Source organism: Octopus bimaculoides, chromosome 16 (genome assembly GCF_001194135.2).
Source record: "Octopus bimaculoides isolate UCB-OBI-ISO-001 chromosome 16, ASM119413v2, whole genome shotgun sequence".
Taxonomy (NCBI): Eukaryota; Metazoa; Mollusca; class Cephalopoda; order Octopoda; family Octopodidae; genus Octopus; species Octopus bimaculoides.
The window spans coordinates 55,478,719-55,486,360 of record NC_068996.1 but is presented as its reverse complement, the minus strand read 5'-3'; positions in this window follow the sequence as shown (position 1 = coordinate 55,486,360).

The window sequence follows — 7,642 nt, the reverse complement described above, 5'->3', positions numbered from 1 at the left end:
CAAAAGTGTCGATCCCCTCCTTAACCTGCTTCCTCCATCTGTGGCGATGACAAGCATTGTTCTCCCAGTCAGTGTCCTGCATATCACAGGCCTTCAATGAGGACTTGACACAGTCCTTAAAGCGCAGCCTTGGTTTCTGCCGGAGTCTCCTTCCATTCACAAGTTCTCCATATAGCATCTGCTTAGGAATCCTGCTATCCTTCATTCTAATAAGGTGTCCAGTCCAACGTAACCGTTGTTTGTGCACCATTGCCTCAATACTCAAGATATCAGCTGTCCTCAGGACCTGTGTGTCTGGAATTTTTGAGGTCCAGCCAACATTGAGAATGTGTCTGAGACATCTCTGATGAAAGCGTTCAAGGACCCTTACCTGACGTTTGTACAGAGTTCATGTCTCACATGAGTAGAGGAGGGATGTTAATACACAAGTACGGTACACAGCAACTTTTGTTTGCCTTGCTATGCCATGCTGGGACCAGACATGAGACTGCAGAGACCGGAAGGAATTAGTTGCTCTCTGTAACCTGAAACATATTTCCTCATTCAGGGAGCAAGAACGGCTGAGTGTGCTGCCCAGGTAGACAAACTTGTCTACTACCTTCAGAATTGTTCCTTCAACCAAGATATCTGGTTTCACATATGGATTTCCTGGTGCATACATACATACATACATACATACATACATACATACATACACACATACATACATACATACATACATACATACATATGATGACTCGCCAAATGAAACGGCACGCGATAAAATCTTTGCCTTAAAAGTACAGTACATCAATATAGAGATGGCTCGCTTCCTGAAAGTTGTCCAATCCTTCGTTGTCAAAGTTCGACAGAAACTGGAAGATGCTGACGAGGATCCAACATCATCACCTAGACACAAAACGCATGTACAAGGCCATAACACAATCAGAATTTTGTACAAAAAGTCCAAAATATAATCGGTAAAATAAAACCTGGAATGGAGAAATTTGCGAGGCTCTGAATAGACAGAGTACGGAAAGAAAGACTGTACATCTTCCAACAAGACCCCGCGCCGTCTCATAAATTTAAGACAGCCCAAGCGTGCCAATTTCTATTATCATGTTCTCCCACACACGTGTCCTCTTAGCTCACCAGACCTCAATCCACTGGACTATTACGTATAGATGGGGGGGGCGGTAGTTGAGAGCGAGGTCAATCAATATCTCCATAACACTCCATAACAATCTCTCATGGCCACCATAATTAGTACTTTGTCCAAAATTGATAAAGACCATCTGTCCCGAAAATTGATGACACGGATGAAGAAATATTGACGGATTATCCAGTTGAATTGATAAACACAATGGTTTTGGTGGGAATAGCACCAAATATCAAGAACCTAAAAGTTGTTTCTATGATTATTACTATATATCATCCAATTCAGAGAAGAGAATGGAGGAGTATAAAACTCGTTCGGTTTTGCAGGCCTAGTAGAAGTATAGACTAGATTCACAGAGGTCGGTTAGGGGCAAAAACTCAAACCAAAGTAAATGGATATGGGTGGGATCAATTGATAAAGGGGTCGAGTGAAAAAGGACTGCGCGGCAATCAGATGTTGCCCCTTAATCTGAAACTCATTCAAAACCCTCCACCGTATTTCCCACGGCATGTGGCCGCATTCTTTTTTGAGGTCTACAAAGCAAGCGTACACTTCTTAGCAATATTTCTCACCGGTTCTGCCGTAGAGCAAATATCTGGTTGGTCATGTTTCTGATAGGACCCTATGGAGAAATTCCTGAGGACTCTACCCCCACCACTCTCCTAAGAATAGTGAGTGGAGAAAGTGGATGGATGGATGGATGGATGGATGGAGGGATGGATGGCCAAGTTAAAACATCTCTGAACGTGTAATGGCGCAATATGCTTTACAGAATATCTTAAATTAGAAATAATAAAAATCCTTATCTATAGAATTGAGCTTAGATATTCGTCTAAGCATTGCCACGGGCCGTATATTGGACATTTCTGGTTTCATGGACAACGAGTTTTAGTAAAATCTCTTTTTGATCTCTATTTTAATGGACAAATTTTGAATGGCTTTTAAAAATGAAGTGAGGTGTTCAAACCGAGATTAAACCCAATGATATTAAAGTTCCCTTTACTGTTTAAACAAACGTTACTTTTAGCCGTTCCCTTACAACGGCCGTTAACAAGTAGCAAGATCAGCCATACGTTCATGTTGACGTATATCTGTCTTCTGCCGTCCTTTTCGAATAATTCTACACGGCGCTCATGAGAACCAGAGATTGAAACTGCGCATGGAAAATAATCTTTTTTCTTCTGTGTTTTACTTCTTTCAGTCATTGGACTGCGGCCATACTGGAGCACTGTTTTAATCGAACAAATCGATCCCAGTACTTACGGGGAGGTTTTGCTTTTGTTTTTTAAGCCTGGTACTTATTCTATCGGTCTCTTTTACCGAACCGTTAGGTTACAGGGTTGTAAACAAACTAACAGCGATGGTCAAGGGATAAGGACAAGCATAAACACACACACACACACACACACACACACACAAATACGATTATATATCAAATGTAGACTTCGATGTACATAAAGCTATAAGAGTATGTAGACTTTACCTCGATTCCTTAAGAATGAATTATTTCGCGTTCTCCCGAAGTTTCTAAATTCTTATGTTGTAAACGGTGTGTGTGTGTATATATATATAGGATCTTTCTGATTTGGCGGGCGCCATTCTTTATTTATGTTTTATTTAGTGTGTTTTCTACCGAAACACTTTAAAACTTCGTATACTTGTATATTTTGTCTTATAGAACAGAGAAAAATTTATATATATATATATATACTACACGCAGTGTCAAGCAAATTCACTCGCGCGAAACATTGATCGAGCTGGACCTATAGTATAAAGACACTTGTCCAAGACGTCATTCAGTGGTACTGAAATGGAAACTAGAGGTTGCAAAGCAAAATTTTTAAACAAAATCGAGAAAGGATTTAATACTAATGACTTGTAGGTACGTGGTATTTCCTTTTGCTGATGAAGGGGAAAAAACTCCCCAAAATATGACATATACGCCCGTTACCCATTTTTCATCTTCGATCTCATTGTTTACATCTGACGCCTCGTATACGAAACACTGTAACAAAAATCAGTGCTGAATATAATTTGTATAGAATATATGTAGAGATAACCTTAACAAATAAAAATTTTAATAATTTTTATTTTTCTCTTGCTTCTCTCTCTCTACTTTTTTGAGAACTAAATTTAGTTTCTGGCAGTTCACAGCCCTTTCTTGGTTAACTATTGATTACAAATTTTGGCACAAGTCCAACAATTTCATGGGAGGGGCATGTCGATTACATCGACCCCATTGCCCAAGTGGCACTTATTTCATCGACTCTGAAAATATGAATAGCAAAACCGACCTCGGTGGAATTTGAACTCAAAACGTAAAGACGGACGAAATGCCGGCGTGCTATTCTACCGCCTTTACTAAGTTAAAGACAGATAGGTAGGTAGGTAGGTAGGTAGGTAGGTGTCCATTATGGTACTGATCCTCCTGAATTCAGGCTCAAATATAGACAGAATAGGAATAACAATCATTTGAATTATAAGATCGCGGAGAACACAAATTTGAGCAGACAATCTGGTCATAAAACATCTCAAAAATGGGATATAATCTGGTTTACTTCTCCATTTTCCCTTCAGATTAGGAACCTCCCTAAGATGTCTTTTAGATTAATCAATAGGAACTTCCCCTTAGAACATAAGTATCATTCTATATTTAAAAGATCATCTTTGAAATTATCTTATTCTACGACGCCAAACTTGGGGTCGATTATAGCAACGAATAATAGATTTAAATTGCGAAATAAGATTGATAATAATGCCAGTAAGCTAGGTATGACATGGAAAATGATTGTCCCGGGGGAAAAAAATGCAACTTCCGATCCCAAAACGTCTGTCCTTTAAACAGTCAGTGCCTACGTAGAAACGTCGTATATAAGTGCGAACTAAGCGCCTTAAAGGATCCTAAGATAGTATATACAGGGAATACTATTGATTTCAAAGTCAGGTATAAGGCGCATTTAAACTCGTTTATAAATAAGAAATCTAAAAACTCAGCGGCCCTGAATATTTATATCAATAAATTAAAAAATAGTAATAAATATTTTTTTGAATGGTCTGAGTGAATCTACTCCATATAATACTCATACAAAACTTTGCAAATTATGCATTAAGGAAGCCATTAACATACTACGAACCGATTAAAAATTATTGCTTAACAAGATCTCTGAATGTTTGATTTCATGTCGACATAAATACTTTTCTCCTTTTAAATTTCTTTCAGTATAATAATTCATTAATCTATGCACTTTAAATTATCATACCCCACTAAATTTTGAACTCATCCTTGGTTATATTCGTGCATGGACTAGCTAAATGTATACATTTTGCAAAATCTTTTGGTAATTTTCTTAGTAGTTGTACACTATGAACGTTCGTTCAATGACCTGGAATTCCCAGTAAGTCACTCCGTTAAATTTATTGTTCAATTACTGCTTATTATATTTGTTTTGTGTTTAACAAGGCCTTGTTTTGCTGCCTTGCAGCGGTACTGTTGACGCTTTCCCCCTTGTTTGAAGTGGGAAGCGCTATTATCAAAAATGATGTACGAGAGTGTTAGCTCGTCAGAAATGACATCATCTGAAGAGTTACTGAAGAGAATAAAAATAATTGACCAGGCAATGGAGGAGGAAAGTAAGAGAAATTCTGAGGATGCAGCTAGAGGAAGAAAGGAAGATATATGCATCGAGAGGGAGAAATTTGAAAAATTCAAGGCAATGTTGAAGAGGGAGGGGCACGAAGTAAAGCTGAGCCCCTCCCAGCGAGACTACAAAACAAGTGAAGGAGAAGATGATAATGTACAGAACGTACAACCTGAAATTGCAAAAGATAGAAGTAGCAACAAGCTCTCGTGTTGAAAAAGCGCTGCGACCCATCTGGCAGGACATTACGTACCTTGCCAGAGGAAGAAAGTACGCGACGGTGGAAGTGTGGTTTGCAACTGAGGCAATAGGCAGCTTACCTCAAGACAGATGAGGTGACTCTTCTGCCCATTTACCTGGGAAGACGTGTTTCCAGAGTAAGGTTGAAAGAAATCCCTCCAGAGGTAAATGTTGCCTGGCTGATGGCAGCCATCCTATTAGGTTTAGAAGAGAAGGTTGTGGTCCTCCAAGCTACACGTATATCGCAGAGAAATTGGCAAGGGCAAGGCCTGGGGGTGATCATCCAGACCGCTCCGGAGGATCTGGAAAAGATGGTCGACACCATATTGGTGGGCGATGAGGTGAAGCTGAGAGTCATGGTGGAGGGCACGACGCCCCGATGTTATAAGTGTGTCCAGAAGGGCCACATAAGAACGGAGTGCCTTCCACCTGTCGCAAAGTAATTCAGGAAATCGCACCTCCACCTCCTGCGACGTCATACGGTACAGAAGTGTGAGGAGGAACCGGACAAAGAAGAGGAAACCCAAGCGATGGAAGAAACAACAGAGGAATGGAGTACAGTCAACAAAAAATAGGAAAAAGAGAAAGAGAAGAATACAAGTTGAAAATGTGAAGGCCCCACCCTGCCCCATTCAGTCCCACCCTTCCCCTGAAGTCACCAACCCTCCCCCTTCCCCACCAGACATAGACACAAATGCAGACAAACAAGAGCCTGAAAATTCCCCAATCTCCACCCCAAAAAGAAACGTGTTGTATTGTCTTGTACAACAACTCATAAAGAGTTAAGAGAAGAGAAATGTGACTTGAACTCTCCCGTAAAGGTGAACGTATCGGGGTGTAAGGGATGGCCTACTCATGTGGAGTGCGCTCTGGTGAATAACGAAAACCGACTCAGTCTGATGGAGAAATATGGGAAGAACGTCATCGACATGCGGCAAGAGGTCAACACTGGCCAACTGCCGCGAACGGTAGGCTTCCATAATAACTATTTTAAAAACTTCGAAATGGAATCATTAACTGTGCTTTCAAATGGTTTTCATTATTGTTTAAAATGTGTTAAAAGGTTAAATGAGGTCAGTTGGATTGTGGCGTTCGAGTGACCTTCATTTCATCCATTCATCATTATTTCATGCCATCTTTCTCATTCGTTTATTTTTTCCCCTGCTTTTTGTCTGTCCTTGTGCTGCACCCTCTGTATCAGGCCTTTATGTCTAAAATAAAATAAAATGACCTGGAATCCCGAAATTTATAAAATTTTTATACTTGTATATAATCACAACAGCTTAAACATATTCTTAGAATATCACGAAAAATTCTATGATTTTATTTAAAATTCTGAATCCGTGCGTATTCTCTGATGAAGGAAATGTGAATTACTGAAGTTGAAAAGGATTTACCTACACACTTCTTCGCACATTCCCGGAAACGACGGTAAGATTCTGTCGTATTTATTGGATTCATTTGAGAACTTCCCTTTTTAGATTATTGTGAACTTTCATCTCATCAGCTTGAGACTTTTTGATTTGTCTGTATCTTTTTACGCCATTATTTGTCTGACTTTGATTCGGGCACGGCATTACATTATTATATGAATATATATGTTTTTATATGTTATATGTTCGCATACTTATAATGGCTTATATATACCCTCCTCTGTGTTTAGATATATGTTGGCTTTGATGAGGAGTATTATCGACCTTGAAATTTGTCTCTTTTTAATTAATACGTTAGAGTGTATGTGTGTGTGTAAGTAGGTTTTTATGCATGTGTACATATATATGTATATCCGTAGGTATGTTTATGTTTATGTATGTGTCTACACGTATAGTTATATTTTACAAATTCGTTGTCTTACCAAGGAATATCTGCTTTCCCCAATCGCTACAGATCTTCAGAAATTAAATATTTTGAATTTTTTCGCAAAATTATATCACAATATTTCTTTTTATCACACATTCAGAACAATTTTGATCTGTGACAATTTAAATAATATCTGCACGTAACATGATCCAAAGAATTGGATAGAGAAAGGTTAATCAATTGGAGATAATTGAAACACGACTGTCATGTTTACAAATGTGAGTTGTGTCCCAAGAGTTGCCTTCGAATTTCTCCATCGAAGAGGATTTTTAACCCAATATTAACCTGTTTCGATATCTACCATTCCCAAAGGAGTGTGTGTGTGTGTGTGTGTGTGTTCGTCCTAACAAGATGCCTCGATTTAAGTACCTAATTCAACTGAATATCTATAAAACCCTTGATTCAATAGCACTGTGCACAAACTCTATACTTGGAATGACCAATTTTAAATACTATTAGAATTTACTCACAAGGTATTGGAACCTTATATATATATATACCATTCTGCCTAAATAATGGATCTACAAATGCAAGATCCCTGCATATCTCACATCTATTTTCATTCATCCACTTCACTCTCTATTTCGTATCTTCTCTAGAATAACTATTGCTTAACCATTTTGTCACACCATCTCCAATGAAGGGATATAATAAATATCCTGGAAACAGCTGTAAGACCTATTTATAAATGTTCTAAAATCTTCACAGGCTTGGATTTTTACCCCATTCTGAAACAAAAAAATTATATATATATATATATATATAT